We start from the raw sequence: 22,480 nt of genomic DNA, 5'->3' as shown, positions 1-22,480 counted from the left end.
CGCAGCGCGCAGATATGCGTTTCACGTCAGGCTGCGTTGGTTTTGTTGCTTGCACCGCTGGGCGGCTAAGCGGTTGCCTCCTCCATTTTATACTGTTCTCTCTCTCCCTATCGCAGCCTGCGGGGTTATTTGAAGCGTTTGTTTTCGTGCGTTCGCAAGTTTTGACGTGTACGTCTATTGTGCTCGTTTTGGCACGCGCATACTATGTGGATAACAACCCTCTTTCATAAAAGTTTGGGCATAATTGGGAGGGGTGTTCGTTTTTTTTTTTTTTTTTTTTTGGGGGGGGGGGTACAAATGAATGTTTAATGGTGGTACTTTGTGGAATGAAAGCAGGGCCCTGAAGTTCGGCCAAGGGTGCAACTCACCAAAGGACAGTGTTTTGTGCCACGCCATTGGTATACACGTTTTTCGCGCAGGCTAAGGTATACAAGCGCGTTGCTGTGCTAATGCTTTCGTTGAATATGCGCGCTGCTTATTTTAAAAGTAACAGGAGACAAATTATTAATGCGTAAGCATCACTCGCTTATAACTTAGCTCAGCCGGAAGCGGCGCGTCTAAAGAATTCTATTGGCCGCAAGCAGGGGTATGCGCCAACATGACATCTCCATTGGCAGTGACGCGTCATGTGGCGGCCTCACGTCAGCCCTAACGTTACGCTTTAAGGCCTAACGTCGCCAACCGGTACCCGCAGCTTTGAGTTTGACGTTGCCGCCGCGCACTATTTCGATTGGAGCGAAATTGTATCTCGTTTTCATGTTCCCTTTCAGTGTCCAAATGAGGTAGCAAATTAAGGTTTTCGTATAGGATAACACCACCACGTTAACGAAGAAGTCGTCAGATAGTTAAAACTTGTTTTAGTGTCTGTTATGGCTCAAAGTGATGTCAGGTATCGTAAAAAGGTATGATAAAATTAAAGGTTCTGGGGGTGGTATATAGGTGCAATAAATAAACATAAGTGATACTAGTTCTACCGAATAGTTATCAGTTGTTAAGCGCATACACGGTACCCAACCTAGCCAATCTACAAATGCTACGCGCCTGTCATGATTATGCGCAGTAATTCCGACCGCAGTGGTCCCCGTGTTGGAAAATCTTGGCGTCGGTCCCGAGGTAAGTATTTGCTTTGCGATATGGTCCGTGTCTTGTCGGGAATATGCCAAGAAGGTAAAAAACGCTAATTACAAGCGGGCATCCACCCCAGCGCCGAACTCCACGGCATCAGCATTGGCTATGGGATGTCACGTGTCCTTGCAAAGGAATTGGCCAGGAAGCTTTGTTCATGGTTAATTTATAGTCGTAGTGTTCACTATGATAGTCGGGGTGTTCAAACTAACTGGGACGTTTTTGTAGATAAGGTGAAACAACTAACAAAGAAATACATTCCTGTTCGCACTATCACATCCAACCGTAACGCACCATGGCTCAATGTTCAGATTAAGCTTCTCTTAAACAAAAAAACGTCGTATTTACAGGGCCACGAAGAAATCCTCGATCAACGCTCGATGGGACGACTACAAAAAAGCCTCACAGGAGTACACGGCCGCAATAAAAAAATGCGTAATATTGTTATTTTAACACCACGCTACTAACTATTTTACTAACTCATCTTAAGAAATTCTGACGCATTATTAACCGCAAAGCTAGCGAAATGTTAACCCTGGTTGGCAGTGCTGGTAACGCCATTCCCCCTCATTTGTGTGCAGATGCCCTTAATGATGCTTTTTCCAGAAATTTTTCAGTAACTGCAGATGTCCCTGTTCTGATCACCCCCCATTGTGACTACCCACCTATGTTCCTTATTATTATTGACTATGTTGGCGTAGAATGTGTAATCAAGTCTTTAAAGCCTTCCTCATCTCCTGGGTGTGATACGTTCAAAGTTTCTGAAAAATACAAGCTCTTACTCTAAATGCCAACATGGTTCTAGAAAGAATTATTCGTGAGAAACTCAACTTGTATCATTCCCATACAGACTAAACACCATTCTTGATCGCTCATCTATTGCTGATCGCATTTTCTTAGACTTTTCTAAAGTGTTCGATAAAGTATGTCACAAGCTGTCACTTCACAAGCTACATGATCTTAATCTCGATTGAAACTTTTATTTTGGCTTAAATGTTTTCCTTTTAACCGTTCTCAGTTTGTTTCAGCTAACGATAACGTCTCACCACGAACGAACGTCTCTTCTGAAGTCAGAGAAAAAGAAGAAGAGGACAGCTGGCCTGTTTTCAAGAGCTCTACAGAAAACTTGGGGAATATTTGTGAAATGTCCCTTAGTATCACTTGAAAGTGTTACCATCGTGCGTCTGAAGTCATCTGTATCGCACCAATGTCATACTTTCGGCCGTAAGTCAAATTTTCACCATTTTACGGTCTTCTGAAGCTTCGAGGCGGTGGTGCACCGCTACCCCTAACGGCGCCGGCGGGGTTCCGCGTCGCCTATGGATGTCACGTCGCCGCATGTGGTAGCCCCGGAGGCTTCGTCGTGCGTCGTTCCAAGCCAAATATCGTTGCCTGTACGTAGCCGACATGGACCAGCAGTCTTCGGAAGCATTTTTCTGCTCTAAAGAAGACGACGAAAACAACACTGCACCAAGGATAGAAGTCATCCGACGTGCTCACTGCAAGAAGCAGAATCCTACTACGCCAGATGCAGGCACAACCCCACTCAAGCGGGCGATGAAACCGACAAGGAACTCCAGCCTAGTTTCAAGGCAGCCAAAGCCACTTCCACTTCCGAAGAACGACTACAAGATGGTGATTCGCCCGCGAAATAGCCTATCACTGAGTAAAACCAGTCCTTACACGCTTTCCAGCTGTATTCTGCATGAACCAAAGCTCACGTGACGATAAGAGGATCTCAAGATCAGAGCTAATGAGGTTCAAAACATGCTGGTCGTTAGCTCCCCGTACTAGCAGCGGTTAGAACACTAAGTAAAATTCAACAGCTCAAGATTGAAGACACAATTTTTCCAGTAAACACCTACGGAATCCTACCCGACAATTCCTATACGTGTTGCTATACCCGAATGAGACGATTCCTATACCCAACAGAGCTTATACGTGTTAAACATATATTGTCGCCCCAGAGGCCAAGAAAGTAATCTTGCTCATGTCATCAGACAAGCAAAGCGCATTGCCTCCTCTCATCCACTTATTGTTATGGGAAATTTTAACGCGGTACACTTCTTATGGGGCTACAGCTAGACTAACAAGAGAGGGACCACCTTGCACTCCATCCTCCAAGGGGAAAACTTTCTTCTGCTATAGGACCCGCATGCTCCCACGCGTTTGGGCAATAGTGTCTCCAAAGACACGTCCCCGAATTTCACGATTACCACAGGGAACGTCAAGGTTACGTGGTCTCACATGGCGGAAACCCTGGGAAGCGACCACTCCATCCTTGCCACCACAATATACTTAAAAATATATACGCTGCCCGCTAGTTGCAGCCAAGCTAACGGACTGGCCGAAATTTCGCAAAAGGAGCAAGCCCGACTTGACGGTGCCGACACCCAGTCCCTCACGCTAAAGGAGTGGGTCACCCAAATTCGTGAAGACGTGAATCGCGTTACAAACAATATTCACCTTAACACGATGGCCCCCTGTGTAGATCCCCACCTTCACTTATGGGAAGCAAGAAGGAGTCTAATCAAACGATGGAAACGCCAGCGCCTCAGTCGTCGCCTGAAAAAAAGGATAGATAGCTCTGCTGACGGAGGAAGCAGCTCGCTATGCGGCTCACTTATGCAAAGAAATTCGGTTATCCCTTTGTGACAGTCTACATGGCACACCAACTACATCAAAGACCTGGAGCTGCTACGATATCCAATCGACCCTTCCAAAAGCAAGACATAATCGAATCACACCATGCGAAAGGTAATTCACCCCCACCCAGGGGATTTCGCTAACCTTATGAAGTCCCTCCACGATAAATACCTCCCAGTCTATCCCAAAACCCCACTGCCTCCATATACAGGGCAGCCGAACGTTAAACTGGATGAAGACATTTACACCCACGAAGTCAAAGCGGCCCTTCACATCATCAGGCGCAACACGGCTCCAGGAGGGGACGGCATAACAAATAAGCGGCTAGCGAACTTAGATAACGAGTCTATTATGGACCCCACGGCTCATCTCAACACGGTGTGGAAGTCAGGTCGACTCCGGGAAGAATGGAAAATGGCAGAAGTGCGCCTTGTTCCGAAGCCTGGAAGGCCACCAAGCACAGAAAATCTACGCCTGATTTCCCTAACCTCGTGTTTGGGGAGGCTATTGGCACACATCATCCACAAAAGGCTACAGAACTATCTTGAACAGCTCAACATGTTTCCACATACCAAGTGTAGATTTCACGGTCACCTCTGTACCCAGGATATCCTTCTTCAACTTAAAGAAGAGGTCATGCTTAAAGCCTCTCGGGACTACCCAAAAGGCATACTAGCCCTAGATTTAAAAGGGGCATTCGATAATGTCAGCCACACAGTCATACTCAAACAGCTTAATGCCTAAACTGCGGGCAACGTACTTACACCTACATTCGAGACTTCCTTAACGGCCGAAAAGCTATTCTCAAGGTGGGTGACCTGAAATCAGATCCGGTTTCCCTCGGAAACAAGGGCACACCCCAGGGTGCCGTCCTGTTCCCCTTACTATTTAAGATAGCCCTCATTGGTCTCCCTCCACTCCTGCCTATCATACCAGGCATACGCCATGGATTATATGCGGACGATGTTACCATATGGGTCATTCATGGATCAGTAGGGGACAGGGAGAACAATCTACAACAGGTGGTTGACATAGTTATTCAGTAAGCACGGCAGTGTGGCCTAGAATGCTCGCCGCGGAAATCGGAGCTGCTGATCGTTTCAGCAAGGAAGAAACTCTCTACTGGGTCACCAACCATTTCCCTACATATGGATGGCTATGTAATTGTTCCGACTCCACAAGTCAGAATTTTGGGCATGCTTTTCCAAGCGTATCGCTCGAACATCCAACTGCTCAACACACTTAAGAACACCACAGAGGAAGTCTCCCACGTGATCCGGAGGATTAGTACCAAGACGAGGGGTATGCGAGAGGAAGATGTACTCAGGGTGGTTCAAGCCGTCGTCGTATCTAGGGTCACTTACTCCCTCTGCTACACCATACTCTCCAAGACCGAAAAGGACAACATGGAAGCGTTGATACGCAAGGCGTACAAAGTAGCATTAGGACTACTTGTTACCACCTCAACGCAGAAACTCTTGCGGTTGGGAGTCAGGAATACCTTAGAACTATTCAAAGCCCGCCATTTGAGCCAACTCTTACGTCTCAGCTCTACCCCTACCGGTAGAGCCATTCTGTCTCAACTGCACCCTCGCTCTCCTCTGCAACACCCGCAGGCCGATGCGACTCAGCTTCCCTATGAGATTCGCAAGTTCATTGATGTGGCCCCACTGCCACGCAACATGCATCCGACACATTACGAGGCTCGTAGGGAAGCTCGAGCGAAAGCGATTCTTAGTCAATACGGCCGAAACTCCGCCACAGTCTATGCAGACGCCGCTTCATATTCCGGGCGAATAGCTATGACCGCTGGGGTTTATACTACCGAAAACCTCATGCGCATCAATTCCCACCAGCCACTCTATGCAGGCGGAGGAAGCGGACATCTCTCTAGCGATTGCACAAACCTCTGCAGAAATAATCATCACAGACAGCCAACAAGCATGTAGTAACCTTCTCCAGCATTTGCATATCACGACCTGTCCCAACAATTCTTCTCCAGCATCCTCCTCGACATCCCGTAAGGATTATTTGGGCCCCAGCCCACTCCGCCGTGTCTGGCAGCGAATCTGCCCATCAGCGTGCCCGAGAGTTGACCCACCGGGCAAACCACGAGTTCGGTGAGCAGTGGCAGGAATTCCCCCTCTTGTCATTCCACGAAATTACCCGGCATTACTGCCTGGAACAAACACTATATCCCCCTGCGCACCAAAGCCTCACTAAAGAACAAGAGCTCCACCTCCGAGGCATCCAAAAAAACACATTTCCCCACCCCACTAGAGCCCACATTCTGGCCCCCACCCTGTACTCCTCGCGATGCCGCTTCTGCCAGGCTCCGGAAACCCTCTACCATATCATGTGTGGCTGTGATAACAACCCCCCAAAGCCCGCCCCTCCCCTGAACACTGGAAGAGAACACTGTCCAGCTCGGACCCTGACGACCAGCTTTGGCTGGTGCAGACAGCCCAAGAAACCGGACGGACTCAAGGGCTCCTGGAATTAGGACTCTTCCACAGGGCCGACTGCTTTAGAGACACGTTTATTCCTCCTCCTCTTCTGACGTCCCTCAAGGATCTGTTCTGGCTCCCCTGATATTTCTCATCTACATTAATGACTTACCTTTATTCGTTACTTCTACATTAACTTGTTTGCCGATGAATGCATCGTCTTTCGTTAAATATCTAAAGACAACGGCCTACTAATCCTTCAATCCGATCTTAACGCTATTTCCGTGTGGTAAAACACATGGGTAATGGAACTTAGCACCAGAAAATGCAAGTTTCTTCGCGCATCTAGAACTAACAATTTATTGCCCACTATCATCTGAGTGATGCTCCGTTGGAATCTGTCAGCACTTACAAATCTTGGAATACATATTACTACCGACCTCGCTTGGTTCGTGCATACTGCGCACGTAATCAATAACGCTAATCGCATGCTTGGTTACTTGCGTCGAAATTTCTCACAGGCTCCCTCGACACTAAAACCGACGGTTTACAAAACACTTATCCGTTCTAAACTGGAATATGGTCTAATCTAATAAACTCGATTGAAATGGTTCAAAATAACTCTTTTCGTTTTATACTTTCCAACTACAACCGGACTGCTAGCATAAGCACTATGAAATCCAGCCTCGGCTTACCTTCCTTAGCATCTCATAGAAAAATCCTTCGCCTTTGTCTCTTTCATAAGCTTTTATATCACAGCCAGCTACGTGACGAACTTATTCTGCCTCCTCGGTACATTTAAGCTCGCAGAAATCATGTCCATAAAGTCGGCTTGCCGCCCTGCAGAACTAGCACTTTTTCTATGTCATTCAATTTCATACCGCGTACATCACAAGAATGGAACCGCCTACGCGCACTGACGGCAAAAATTTTGGACCACCAACTTTTATTTAAAGCTGCACTAGCTAGCATTGTATAATCAGAAGCATTCTATTACATTGTATTACATGGTATTTTTCTGGTTTTGTTCTGTGTTTTTTGTGCTCTGTTTCGTAATGTTTGTAGATATTGTAACCCACTGCCTTCTCTAATGCCCGTGGCCCTGAGGGTAAATAAATAAATAAATAAATAAATAAATAAATAAATAAATAACAGACACACAGCACAGTGTCAGCATGGGTTATCGCATTCATGTTTTTTTAACTTGGTGTTACTGACATCTACTGACATACTGACACTTGGACATTGGGCTCACCCAGCATTACACTCGTGAAAGTCACAGAATAAAATCATATATGTATAATTTGGGAAATTCCTAGGGTTAAGTAAAATTCCCGGCCCCCCGCTTGGCGACCATCTTGCGAGGTGTTTATTTTTCTTTTCTCTCCCTCTTCTTACGTAAAAAGAAGCGAAATATTTGTGAGACAGCCTTTGGAAGCGAATGGGTGTTGTCGCTTGATTTACTGCAGGAATTGTTGCGATAGTGACAGACATAGAAAAGGGGGAATGGCCAAGCTCTGAGGACGTTGCTGCGTCCGTGGTTATTTTGTTGTTGCCGATGATGATGATCTTTACTTATTTATTTTATTTATTTATTTTAACATACTGCCAATCCAATTTAGGATTTTTGCAGGTGGGGTGATACAGTCGCTTGAAATACACAAAATACAAACGTGGTTTTCATGACTACGGGTTTTTGTGTGTGTGTGTGTGGGGGGGGGGGGGGGGCGTAATGAACATAATAAAAAAGCAAACTAAACGTCAGACTTCAGGCGCTGATGAAGTTTGTACGACATATATCAGTAAATCACCGTGCCCGTGCTATGTGACTTCCCCGGTTGGAAGGACTAAACCGTAACTTTGATTAATGAACTTAAACTTCTAGCGAACTTTAACACAGGAGGACGAAGAAGGAAAAGACGAAACACACACTAGACTTCAACTTGGTTTATGCTACAGGGAACAAGAAAACACGCGTATATGTACATGATTCGCAAAAAAAACACATTATTTCGTGGAAATCAAATGCCGCAATCTTTTCACTCGCTCTTATCACTACATTCAAGCCCAAACAACGCCTGGCCACATTACAGGGCCCGATCTTCACCAACACGTGCGCACACCAGTCGCCGATTGCGCATGGTGAAGAGACACCCCTTGTTTCACCAAAAAGTGCATTTATTTGGTTGAAAGGGCCAAAGATGATGCACTAACGCTGCTCTCGCCCTCCCTTTCAATCACAAAAGCCTCGAAGACTTCTCTATCAGTTTGAGAACTACATCTAGACAATATGCTCGTCTGTATGAATTTTTGTAACTTTGATCTTCGTTCCACGGTCGCCTCATTTCTAAGATGCTCCATGCAAAGAGCACCAAGTCTCAAAGGGACATTAAAGCCCGAATTACTTATTGTCTTACCTGAAAGACAGCACTTTTCCCAGCTGTTGCGGCTTTTGTTAGAGGGCAAAAAAAATAAATGTTGTTTGTTCAGAATAAATAATTAAAGCCATCATTTTTCTATCTTTTTTATTACATTTTCATGTGACACAGAGTTCACGGCTCACGCCGTGAACAGGAATCACCGAGAAAGTTATTCAAGGCATTTTTGTAAAGGGAGGTGCTGGCGCCTAGGAGGCGCAGTATACATAATGAGGCTACTCGCGCGATTCCCTTGCGCGACGGCTGACAGCCGGACAAGTCGTTCAGATGATTGCGTCAGTAATCTACGAGTTTTGCCGCCAGTTCGTCGTAAAAAATTAAACACGGACAATGAAAAGAGGCAATCGATTTATTGATTCTGGGGTTTAACGCGCCGACGCAACGCAGGCGATGAGGCGCGCCGTAGTGGAGGGCTCCGGATTAATTTTGACCACCTGGGGATCTTTATCGTGCGCCGAAATCTCGTACACACGGGCGTTTTTGCTTTTCGCCTCCCTCAGAAAAGCGGCCGCCGCGGCCGGGAATCGAACCCGCGACCGAAAAGAAGCAATCGATCAATCTTATGACGGTATTTACGACTGTGCAAAACATTGAAAACATTAGACAGACATTTCTAGAAATTGTTGCCAAAAAACCTGCTTATTAATGTTTCGGAGCTTAAGTTGCAACATGTATGCTCCACAGGAATTCCCGCATTCATTTATTTTACATTTACACGCCTGCGTCTTTGTTTTAAGAAAGTCCCACCAATTCCGTTTCAGCACTCACTATTTGAGACGGCGCAAATCGTAGCGTGGGAAAGCAGTTGAAGCGGCGATACCTGTTTTTGCGCTTGTTTTTTGTATTTCCAGCGCTGTGGGCAGCTGCTGTTGCCGCGAGTGGCATATTTGCACTCACGGCGCTGAAATCTACTAATAGAGGCCAACTTTTTTCGGCACAATGTGCCTCTGCATGACATTGTCCGGGTGCGGGGTTAAGCAACAATGACCGTCTCGATTTACGCATTCTCTCGTGTAGCAGCATTTCACATGCTTCGTTCGATCGATGAATTCGTTTGTGTTAAGTGATACCTGCCACCCTTGTTGAGCGGGGAAAGATGAGCGACGAAGCGAACACGTAGCGGCATTAGAGGTCCTGTTACCGCGGCAACCTTTCTCCGAGCTTCATAAGATACGCGCACGATTGCGACGAAGCTCAGCGCGAGCGCCTGGTATGAATGTCCTGAGCTTGGCATGTGCGCGCGTTTTGGCCGCTGCCATGGGGCGCACCCAGGCGCGACCAGCCGCGCTTAGCCGCAGTGCTCCATCGTAGCAGACCATGCGTGCAGTCCCGGTCTCGCGCCTGAGTTTTATTGACGCCACTTTAATGCGTACAAGATCTAAATCTGGCCCTTTTTTTAATTCATCGTTCAGAGCTACACCACTCCGATTCCTGCATCTTCAGTTAGGTTAAGTGCTCACTAATGGTCAGTAATATTGCCTGATCAGTTAGTTGGTAAATCACTTCCGTGTGCCCGCTGTTCGCTTTGTTGCAGCCTGCTCCTTGTCTCCCCGGCCTGATCCGCGTTCACGGTGCACACGGGCGTAGGTGTGCGAGCGAGCGAAAGGGCCCCGCAACGCGCGGCGCATCAGGGCGGGCCCATCATCCTGGCGGCCGTAATGCGATGCTTCTCGTAGACGCGGCTCATGAGGCGCGCCGGCCGTCGCGGTGACCCTCTGTCATCGCGAAGCCCGCACGCCGGCTGGCCGCGCTTTCTTGGGCGCTTCTTTTTGTCGCGTGTACCGCAGAGAAGCGCGACTAATAGCGGCCGTCCAAATGGCCACGTCCTCCCGAACCATAATCCACAGGACGCGCGCGACGGTTATGATAAGGGAGTCTTGCCCCGTACACAGAATGCGACGTGAGCGCGAACGTGGCGCAGACAGTGGTTATTTGAATTCTACGCTTGATGAGCGCGGGGATAGAGAGGGGGCTCTCTTTTTTCACTTAGGCCCCGGCCGGACTCATTACGCGGCTCCGGCCGGCTGCAGGCCACTACTATCCCGCGTATACGGCGCGTTTCCATGGAAGCATCTGCCGCTGTTGACGCGTCGTTAGCTTCCGTTTGCTTTATCTTCCCACCGCACCGCGTTTCTAGTCCAGCGACTCGATTGCTAAACGACCCGCGCGCGCGGACCCTTTCGAAATCCGGTTGTTCCCTCCGAGCGCTGTCGCGCAGACAGTTTTGATGGCCGCCGAAAACGGAAGGGCATGGCGCTAAGCCCGTCCCCATTCTCATTAGCTCCTCGTAGGAGTAACGCGATGGGGCTCCCTCTCCTTTTTTATCACCCTAGTTCGAGATGGCCCTCGTTTTGCGCCTGCTGGGCTTGCCTTGTAATTAAAGCCGCAGGTAGCACTGAGGGCGGCGCATGGTTCAAAAAATGAGGCGGCGTCTTTAATTTTATACAGTGCGCTAGATTTACCTTGTATGTCCATTAAAGACAATCCTGTGTTTCATATGTACCTGTTAAATCCGTTTGCTCAGTAGTTATTGTGAAAGTAGATTGCTAGATAGTAAAATAGTTATCAAGTTGGGCATACCGTTAAACCATTATTTGCACGACTGATAGGCTAGTTAGTATAATAGTTACCAGGTTTGGTGTTGCGTTCAACCATTGTTTGCCTGACTGATTGTGTAGTTAGCCATTTAGTTAGTTTAGTTTAGTTAGTTGATTAGGTTGTTTGTTTGCTTGTTAGTTAGTTCAAGTAAATACCGAGGAAACGAAACTGGTCAGGATCCTGCTTATAGCTCTACTGTTCTCGTTCGTTGATTGCGCTGACAATTATTAATGAATCCCATCAGATTATTTTTTGCATAAGTGTTTATGACGGCGCCAAACGCCGCAGCCACTAGCTCACAGAGCACATAACCGACTCTTCTTCTTTTGAAACTTCAGTGGCTCAGCTCGCTTACCTGCACATCCGAATTTAGTATTGCAAGACATGGTTCTTTTTTATCGAAGGAAAGTACAGCAATTATAAATGAAATTGCGCACACTTGGTAATCGCATTAGGTGAATTGCATGGGAAGCTTGCTTTCCCTAAGGACTTTACCTACAAGCTTAGTAACCGACCGCGTGTAGCATTCGCGCAGAGTGGACGGTACATTTTTTGGGTCATGCAGTTCAGCAACGAAGGGGCAGAGAGAAGCCGCTTTCTGAGTTTCATCCTTCGTCAGCATTAGCCCAGACCAGTCGACAACGTGCGCTTTAAATTCAGGCCTAGAGAATTATGGACAGTGGGATCGGTTGGCGCGCTTGGGTTTGGACTTTCGGTCCGATTGCTTGGCGTGGCGTTCAAGCTTTGTGGATCACTAGTATCGATGGGCTCCATGGCTCCCTCCAAGTGGTTTCCCAGCATGGTTGAGGGCGGGATGAGAACAGGGACTTTTTATTTGGCGTCTTATCGGTGCTCCGTGACTTTCCAGGACCGGCGGCTTCGTCGGAGCGAGTGGTGGGAAGCGGCGGCCCGAGTGCGCCTAGTCGCTCAATCTTTCCCGCGCGGATGGCCCAGTGATACACGCGTGGCGCCGCCTGGTGGCTCTGACGAACACGGCGCGCAAAGACCGGGTTGCAACGCGAGCGAGTGGTGGATTTAGCACCGCGAACAGGCACACTTTGTTTCTTGCCAAGTTCCCCCGTAGACAATGATGACGATGACGGGGATTTCTTCCTCGGCAAATCCCTCCTGGGGAAAGACGACGGAAACGACAGTGATTCCGGTCATTCTGTCGTCCCACTGAAAGTTGTCGCTCTAAAGCTTTTGCAGCGAATGATTTCGTTGCTGTGGCTTCACTACTGCAATCGGGTTCTCTGAAATCTGAATGATGCCGTTTATTTTGCGAGTCTAAATGTGACCGCATTGGTGTTGCAAAATAGACTTCCCATAAGTCTGAGACATTGTGTTCTGCCAAGAAGCTAAGCGCAGATGGAAAACTCACAATACTCTTCTTTTCTTTTTTTTTTTTTTTTTTTTTTCATTTCAGGTGACACCACGCCGAGATTGAACCTGTTGGAAGAAACCAGCCTCATACAGACCACCTGGTAAATACCATTTAATACTATGTTAACGGGAAAACCAATATCTGCGTTCGCGCATCTGTAGGTTAAAAAGCGCAATGATGCTTAGCAAAATCGCATCACATCGTTCCTAGTAAATTCGTGCGAGACGTAAGAGGAAGAAAAGCGTCACGAATGTTCGTGGAACGCATTAATTATTTGCCCTCTTGCCAGCTCATTTCATTGCGAGGTTAAAGGGTTCTTGAAGACAACATACATCCAAGTTTTTTTTTTTTAATATCTAGTCTTTGATAATTCGCTCTGTTCCATAACGGCAACGGACACACTTTTCGTGCGCACACGCACACACACACGCACGCGCGCACGCACACACATGCGCACACACGCTCGCTCACACATGCGCACACGCACGCACTCACGCACACACACGCATGCGCACACGCGCACACACATACGCACGCACACACATACACCTACACGCACTCACACACGCGCACACACACATACGCTCGCACGCACGCACACGCACGCACGCACTCACGCGCCCATATACACGCACACACGCACGAACCCACACACGCACACACATGCACACACGCGCACACATACGCACCCGCATGCAGGCACACACACGCGCACACGCACACGCACGCACGCACACAAACGGCGTCGCAAATGTTGACTGCCTGAAATTTCCTGCTACACAGCACCAGCAGTAAGGTCATTGGGGAAGTACCGAAAACAAAGTAATCAGTGACCACAATGTTAACTCCACGCATTAATGCGGTGTGATCAAACGAGACGCTTACTGGGGGCAGCTATAGGCCTCCTGCGCTGCCCAGGGGGCGCTGCGCAAGCGGCTTCCGGGCAGTACTTCCGGGTAGTACAAAGCTGCGCGGGTCCCATAGGATCCCGTGTTGACAGAAGCAAAATGAGCTCGACGCTCCCGATTATTTTGCGACGTGGTCACCAGCTCATCCCCGACGCGTCCGATCTATTTCAGCGATCAACTTGGCATTAGGGGAAAAAGCTTTGCAGCGCTAAACACGTTTACAACACCGACGAAAGTGCCGCGACCGTGACGGCGTCTGCTACTCGCAGGTTCACCGATCGATGGTCGTACGGAGTGAAATTTTAAGTGAAATTTCTAGTTTAAACTAATACTCTAGTTGACAAAGACTTCTCAAAAACAGCCGATCAAAAAAGAAGAGTGCCGCAATCGGCGATGATCGCGCTTTAAAAAGCCAGCGAGTCCGGCGGACCGCAGGCTCACCTGCTGCGGTGCGCCGCTCTTTTGCGTACCTGCACACTATGCGTGCACTTTCATTAAACAGTGATCGTTTGCGTCGCCGTTACGAATACATGGTGCAGCGTTAGCTTGTCGTTTTGTTGCGTGTCTCAGTGACAAAATGCCACGACCTTCAGAAGCGTGAAATCTGTTTTGCGATTCCGAAATGAGTGGCCGTAAAACAAAGTGGTCGGGCGAACTGAGAAGCCGCTCGCTTTCCTTGTTTGCTCTAAATTTACTTAATTACGCTCTTGCATTATATATTCCAAGTTCGCACTTAATAGGCTAGAATGAGGGTCAGCAACGTTTAGAATTGTAGGGCCGAGTTGCATGCAGCCGACGCGGCGGAGGGCTGGACGGCAAATTGGGTGGGAGGGGGAGGGGGGGGGGGGGGGGGGCTTCGAACGCAAAAAAAAAAATAGCGAATTGCCAATAATATTTGACAACAATATTCTGGGGGACAATTCAACTGGAAGCGACCAATTCTCTGTTCTTGTCTCGCTGCCTAACTCTATTTGAGGACAAAACTGGCGTGTCGGCATTCAGATTGTTAGCGACGACCCCTGCACTAGACGATAACCAACAGAATATGATCGTATGTAAATATTGAGGGCCGCGCGCCGTGTACGCGGCTGTATATATGTTATGCAAATATAGAAGTACACATCTCTGCAGGCAGCGGGCGTGCGATTTGGTGCTTGTTTTGCATCCTTTAATAGCGCTTAATTTGTTTATTTGGCGCTATAGCCCCACCTACTCGCTAGTATACATGTACGTTGCCGTTCGTAAATCGCGCGGCGTAATACGTTACGCAAGAATCATTTAGTTTGCGAAAATACGAAACAAAATTTCCACTCGTTTCAAAGGCAGAGCCAGGCCAGCGTCAGCTGGGTCCGCTGCGCAATTCTTGCGTTCGCTTGCATGCGCTGAAGCAAACTTTTGCAGTTACCTCAAGATATAGGATGAGCAGCGCTCCGTGTTTATGCTACTCGTGAACTTTCCTTCGTCGACCGCACGCAAGAAGAAAAAACTGTAACTGTCGTCAAACAGTTAAACCACCTGACCTGGCGATACTGTCCCACGCCGCGACCACCGCGACAGCTCGCTCAAAAGAAAGCTGACAAATCGGCTTCTTTCAGCGGATATTGTTTTGTTTAGCCTCTGCAACTACTTTAACGGCTATTTCATACAGTGTGCAGTCATTTAAACACGCCACAGAGCGCCACAACCAACTTTCACTCTGGCTTGTAATTGAAAACACATGGAGGGCGGCGAGGGTCGTCTGCTTTTGTACTACCCAGAGGCGTCGGCCGCTAGGGGCGCTGCATGTCGCCAAAACTCCAGCGCAGGAGGCCTATTGTAGGCGGCCGCCAGTTGCACAGTGTAGCCCGTGAAGAGTCCTAGGGAATGTGCGGGGAAGTGGCGGGTGGGTCGCCGCTTCTTAATCTCTTTTTTGTAATTTCTATCGAGTCTAATTGGTTAAATTTTGCGTTTAAGCTGGCATGAGTGTTACTCTGATGCGGCAAATTTTCGACTAAACTACGCTTGCGTTTAGTCTTAACGGTACCTCCAGATACCGACTGCAAGCGAACCTTGTATACATGTCGGTGAGTAGGAGCTTGCGCCGAGCGCATCCAGACCAGTATAGAAAAACTTTGTAACGTCGTATTATTGTCCTTGGATATCCTTTGTTACGAATCAGCTGTGGTAGGTTGAGTCGACGCGCGCACCACCAGTGATTCATTCGCGTGCAAACCGAGTCGGCACGACACAGTGACGAGCAGAACCACGAAATGGTCTATGCATTGCAGCGAAGCCAGTGAAACGACAGGGCCCTACGTGTCAGTGCATGTCGGCACACGCGAGGCTCGTTTCTATGAAAAACCCTTCTGCGCATGCGTGCCGGCCCAGCGCGACTGCTGCTCGTGGCCTGTGAGTTAAAGCAGAGCGGTGGGAGTTGTTTGGTATTTTCTACTTGGCTCTCGTTTGAAAACTATATCTTGTGTTGGTCGTGCGCAAACTTTGACGCTTGCAACTTGCAATGTGCGCTTATAGAAACTCGGTACTCTGCTAGCGGTTGTCCAGTGCGTTTCTGGACACAGCTCAAGGACGTTGCTCTGCCGGTTTGAGTTCTCACGTTGTCGCACCCCAGTGTGCTGAAACCGTCACTGTGCTCTTCTTCCCCCAGTGGATCGAACAGTTTTAAATTAGGCCTTTGACTCGCCCTCCCAACGGAGGAACCTCTCCTCTGTAAGCCAGTCATGCTACCTCTATGCGAGCCAGCATCATGGGCTCGGTCGCAACACCTTTAAGACGCATCAGGCCAATCAGGCCTATCCCTCCCGAATTTGGGGCGAAGTGCCTACAACGTAATTATACTTAGGAAGTTCACCGGCAAGATTTGTATGACGGGTTTCTCCTGCAGGCGCTTTGCAGCAGCTGCGAATTCACTGAAGGTGTGTTACGGAAAAGGACATACGCTTTTTATAGGAGAAAATGTCGCTTATGCTGGTCATCAGTTCATGATGATCATGATGAATATGTTTCTTGGCGAATGGAATTGCGTATAACTTTTAAATAACATTGGAATATTTTGAACAACGGGTCAGACAACTTCTCTCTCTCTCTCTCTCTCTCTCTCTCTCTCTCTCTCTCTCTCTCTCTCTCTCTCTCTCTCTCTCTCTCTCTCTCTCTCTCTCTCTCTCTCTCTCTCTCTCTCTCTCTCTCTCTCTCTCTCTCTCTACCTTTCTCTGCAAAGAAAACGTTACGTCCACCGGTTCGCCCGGTTACTGCCAATTCAGGTTCAACGAGTGCCCAGCAAGACAACATTGACTAACATCACGTCTTATTGAGGGTATCTCTCTCGCTCTGAGAATTCGTCATAATCGAGTTCGTCGTAAGCGGTGCTTACTGTGCTTCTTTGCATCTCACTACCCAATATTTTAATCATGCAGTGGGAAAAAGTTTTGGCGAAAGTACATCAGCGCAACAATATAAAAGCAGCATAACCTGCGTCGCTGCCCCCAACGGCGCAAAGACAAGGCCCCTCGCTGCTGGCGCTCTAGCGCATAGTGCGAAAGTATACGCACTACCAGGATGGGTGCCTCAGCATAAAATGTTGCCAACCTCTACGGCAAAATTTACGCGAGATAAAAGCCCCTCACTTATGTAAAGTGTATAGGTTGATTAGGAGGTTGGGGGTCACTGCGGAACTGTGTGGTGCAACCGCAACGGCAACCGCAAGTAATGAATTGCACCGCTGACGGCTTATTCTTGGGGGAGGTGGACAGAAGAGGTTAACTAAAATGGATTAATTATGAGTATTTTTTATTTATTTGTAGCCCTCCACTGTATGCGGAATTTCTAAGAGGGTGCCGGTCGCTTTGGGATGTAAAAAGCCAGTAGTTTTGTAGAGGGAGAGAGAGAGAAATGTCAGTTAATTGGAGTTGTTAGCTTCATGGCCTCAATTCAAGGGAATGTTGTCTTCTTGAAACTTCGAAGTATAAAAGAGATACACTTACGTCAGCCACCACAGGGAGCGAAGAATGCTTTTAAGGGACAGGCTTCCGTGTCGCACATCGCCAACGAACTTGTCGCCCTCACCATTGTCATCATTCCACAGCTCTCTGCTTGCTGCTGTTCTTGCTTTAGCAAAGTTGGAACTGTAAACAGGGCACATCTCCAAATTGCGTCAATTCCCTCCCCGAGACCAGCAAAACAAGAAAAATAAAAATACTGCATCTTCGTGCGCAGGGCCAAACTCGTTTAATTAGTCGTGTCAGGTTCTTGCAACTGCTGAGCCCGTTGATTTTAAGGCCCGCAAGCAAAATAGCGAACAAGCTGGAAGAAAAGAAGCTACGCACCAAGCATGTAAACGAGCAACCAGGAGGACGGCCGGACGTCTAACGCGTGAGCGATCAAGAAAGGGAGCGAGGTTGAGGACGAGTGAGTGGGTCAGCTCTGCGGCGCGATCTCTCCACACTGGGTGTACTGGCGCCTGCCATGAACATTTAGTCAGAGCAACCTATACACAACTGTTTCGCTTTGCCAGCTTTCTAAAGCTAACGCCTTAAAGGAGATTTATTCCGACCGCTTGACCACCCGGACGCAGAACAAGGTAGCTCCCCATTCCGTTTAGATCCATCCTTTTTCGCGGTACAAAGCTGGAGCAACTCGTCGGCATTGGGCGCCAAATTTCAATTTATGAACTGTCACAATCTGTTTACCCGTCATGAATCACACTGGTGATTAATGAGCGCTGTGGGCCTGAGAGGCCCGTGGGCAGCGAGCACTTAGCGGCCGAAGAAGTTAACGTTTTCCTAATCACCGTGTGAGGCGAAAGCCGACAACGGGATTAGAGACCGCCGTTCTTTTATTTTGCGATCATCGTTCTAGTTGCTCGATTGCAGTGGTGATTTCATTTTTTCTGCTTCTGTTTCACACTTAATGTCCTTCGCCGTTCCTGTTACGCCGCGTGCCGCGCCGGGGAAATGGGATAAAAATTACTTCGTAATTGTCTCTAAATGACGAAAACCTTATTTACGCTTTGTTGAGCATTCGCAGAAAAACCACTTTAAGAGAAAGGCTACCGGGGCAAGTAATTTGAAAACGCCAGTCTCGCTCTCTCCGCAGCGCCGTTTCTTTTTCCCTTGCGCGATCATCATTCTCGCGCTCCAGCGCTTCATATAGAGCACGAGAAGGCGACAATGCGATTAAAGCGCTTTTACGTCGTAGCGAGACAAGGAAATGAGCAAGGCCGAGGGGGACGAGAAAAGCACCGCAGACGAGGCCCGGACGACTCGCCCAAGGCGGGACAAACAATCCACTTCCCGTCCTGCGCGAAATCCTTTGGTTTTCCGGCAATTGTGCCTTGTGTCCGTATGGAAACCAGGCACACTGGTCATTTTTTCATTCCTTTCTCCTACTCGCTCCTCCGCCCTGCCTTCACCTCGTATGTCTCGCTTTCCCGTACGCGACGAGCAGACTCAGTTAAAAAAAAAAAAAAAAAAAACGGAAGGGGCGTACTCAAAAAAAAAAAAAATCCCACCAAGATCACTGGCAATGTAGCTTGCATTAGTTGGAAGACAGGCAGGCGAACTGAGAAAGAAAGAGAACAAAGAGAAAAAAAACCCGCAAGATCAAGAATCTCGCTTTCATGTGCTTGGTCACTGATGCAGCACTTTTTTTTTTTTTTTGCTTTTAGCTTCATCGTGTCGCTTAAAACAAGCTCCACACGAGGGTTGAATTTAACAGAAAAGACACCGCTTCAACTTGTCACTTGAGCTTCGGTACTTTTTTCATCTGCGCATTCAACGGTGCGAGTGTTTTTTAATGTCGCGCATGGGCGACTTTCGAGAACGGAGTGGGAATCAGTGAGAGAGAATAAAGCCACGGGACAGCGAAAGGTCGTTCTATTTCCATGTCTAAGGGTCCCTTAATTACTCCGTAATTATGTGACAGAACACCAGAGTCGGTTACGTCTGTACGAACATGCAAGCATAGATATACGGTCACGTAGAACCGCGAGAGCTTAAAGGGGGGAAGAGGTGGGGGAATCGTACGGGCACTCGAGGATGACTTTGCGGAGAACTGCGTCCTTACAAAGACACCCCCCCCCCCCCCTACCCCTCCCGCCCCTCTTTCCCGAAAAAAAAAATCTAATTTGAATTTGGAAAGCAGGGTTTCGTTAACTGAAGAGAAAATAAAGAATGACTAAGGCTTTCGCATTTTATTTCTTCCCGCTGAGGACAATGGGCTTTGAAAAATGAAACGTCGCAATTTCGAGTTTTTTTGTCTAGCGAGAAAAGAACAATAGACTCTTCCAATACTCTTTCGGGCACAGAATATGCAGATTCGTGTACTTCTCCAGCGCTGCGCTTAAGCGATACTTTTGTCTTGTATCACGAAAAAGAACCAGGCGCTAGAAAAGCAAATAATCCGGATGGATTATGCAATAAAAAACGATGTTAATGGCTGGCAAGCGAGATTTATTTCTGTCGGCGTACAAAACAGTTTTGTTCTAGGCAGATAATGCACCGCATTCTCAACTATCGTCTAGCTATAGGCGCTTACTTTTTTTACCAGACGAATATCAACAGAGAGGGGAAAAGAATAAGAAATTTAACTATCCAAGGAACAAATAACGTCCAATTTAATGTTTCTCCGCAGCTCCATTCCACTGCGATTTAGGGCTGGCGGTCTGGCGAACATGCTTCTACAGCGCCATTTCATTGTTCGCAGTCGTCTGGAACACCTAAAGGTGTTTAATGTATTCGAGGGGGCGGTTCCCTCCCTCCATCTCATCTTGCTCGTCTCCTGGTTCAAGCAAAAAATCTGATTAGCCTGCTCTACTTCATGCGGGCAGAAATAAGCCACATCTTGTATAGCGCATATTCACGTTCTTAATCCACGCAAGTGTTTCTTGAGGTAACTTTCTTAAAGTTTTGTAGGTGGGCGAAAACACCGAAAGCCTCAAGTCTCGCTAGTCTGATAACAACCAAATTCGTGCCCAAACAAAACGTTTATTCTGCTGATTCTATTGATGCGAGTGGCCAAGTTAAAAAAGGAAAGACATCGGAAAACATTACAATACGGAGGATTAAACAGCGTGTACAGTCGAACCTCGTTTTAACGAAGTAGTATCGGGAGAGAAAATTAGTTCGTTATAAACGGTATTCGTTATAACAGTAGATGTAAAAATCGGCTATAACCAATCGATAATCAGGCTCGCGCAAAAATACTTTATACAAAAATGCACTTTTTAAGGCTTTGAACTCACTACGAACAAGGTAACCCTTACTTTTTACCGTGTTGCATTTCAAGCTCAATGAACCGGAACATGAGTACGTAAAATTACAACAGAACAAATTTCACTTGACAAAACAGACCTGCGTCCTTATTTGCGACCTTCGATCTTCGTCTGGTGGCTACTGACAGCCCTGAGCAGGATGAAATTTTTCACGGTGTCCAAGGTCTTTATACTTCTCAGAGTTCCGGACTACGGGAGGTTTTTCCAAATAGCTTCTCAGCCTCCTGGTCGAATATATCTTCGGTATATCCGAGATCGTGGGCTCTCACAGTTTCAATTTAGTTATAAAAGAATAAGTGTCATTGAAATAAAGCGCGACCGACCAAAGTTTACATTCAGCTCGCTATAGCCGATAATTCGCTATATCCATGTTCGTTAAAACGAGGTTCAACTGTATACCTAGCTACTTACACGATCGGAGTGAAATGGTGGGCGTTGCCTGTCGGGCGTGATTTTAATCTAAGGGGCGCTAGATAAACTCGTCCCTGTGGACATCTGACCCATTAAGGGTCGCCTCCAACAGTGCCGACAAACGCTTTCAGTCTTTCCTTTGTGCCGAGGAGCAATGCGGAAGCTATACATAGTTTTCGCCAACATAGAGCGGCACTGCGGGGTTTGCTCGCCGCAGTAGATACGTCGTGCAGTTCCTGCTTTGCTTCTGCTTTGCTTTTGCGGCGATTTCATTTTAAGTGGCCATTGAATGTGCGTACTGCTGCAACTTAAAGGAAGCCGACCAATAGCCACGAATATTGTCGCGAAGCCAAGGACGACGCAGTTGTCTTGAAGGAGAAACAAGTGTATTGGAGCGAACTTGTGCTCCCCTAGCAACTCAAAAGAATACAGAGGCGGCGAAGCAGCGGTCAACAAAGTGACTTGCACAGGCGAGTGTCGTCGAATCGAATGCCGCGGCGTCTGCTCTGCAGGCTTTTATCTTTCGGCGCAAGTGTTCCTGGAACCGTCGATTCACATCCAGAACATTGTAGATCACAGAAGATTATTCTGGGCTAGTGACGTTAGGGCGAAACAGTCTGCTTATCTGAATGTGATAGCCCGTGCGGCATAAAAGTAAAGAATGTAAGACGCGCTTCGTTTGGAACGCAGATAACACAGCCGGGCGTGGCCCGGCAGTAAAAACAAACAATAAATAAAGAAACCCATACATGGTTCGCGGCAATATGGCTTCAGTGACGTCGCTCATGCCCCCAAACAACGCCCAGACCGAGAAAGACTGGAAAATCTTGTGACCAAATTTTTAAGTTATCGGACGGGCGCAGAGAGTAATATTTGGCTTGGGTACTTTGTGATCTCCTATTGTAAGCACTGTACGTGCTTATTGACTACGTTTGGTAAGCATTTCAGGAGTATAAAAAAGATTTTCAAAAGTGTTCTAGCGAAGAACCAAGAGGTCGAGTTGGCGTCTTGGCTGTCCGTCCAAAAGTACATGACTGCCTACGTTTCCACGGCCCATTGACGTTGTCCGTCGACCTAAAAGTAAAAACAAAGCAAAAAGTAAGAATAGGATGGATTAGGTCGAAGTGAGCCTGTCATTCCAGGCAGACCCGGACAAACACACAACTGTTTCATCGTCACGAGAAAAACAAATGTGGCCCTGCAGATAACATAACGACAACCTCGCAGATGAAGATTCAGCTGTGCCACCAAATACAAAA

The 22,480-nt window shown here is 47.6% G+C and overlaps 1 long non-coding RNA gene across 1 annotated transcript in view; it reads left to right on the top strand.

Moving 5' to 3' along the window:
* Positions 1-22,480, top strand: part of LOC144169467 (uncharacterized) — a 384,099-nt gene that overhangs the window by 327,836 nt on the left and 33,783 nt on the right. The window contains exon 4 of the long non-coding RNA XR_013322450.1: positions 12,681-12,738. This is a non-coding gene — a long non-coding RNA (uncharacterized LOC144169467). The remainder of the gene's footprint in view (positions 1-12,680; positions 12,739-22,480) is intronic.

Source organism: Haemaphysalis longicornis, unplaced genomic scaffold, assembly GCF_048455015.1.
Source record: "Haemaphysalis longicornis isolate Haplotype H1 unplaced genomic scaffold, Haemaphysalis longicornis Haplotype H1 scaffold_1, whole genome shotgun sequence".
In the NCBI taxonomy this organism is placed as follows: Eukaryota; Metazoa; Arthropoda; class Arachnida; order Ixodida; family Ixodidae; genus Haemaphysalis; species Haemaphysalis longicornis.
This window is presented reverse-complemented; position numbering and strand designations above follow the sequence as displayed.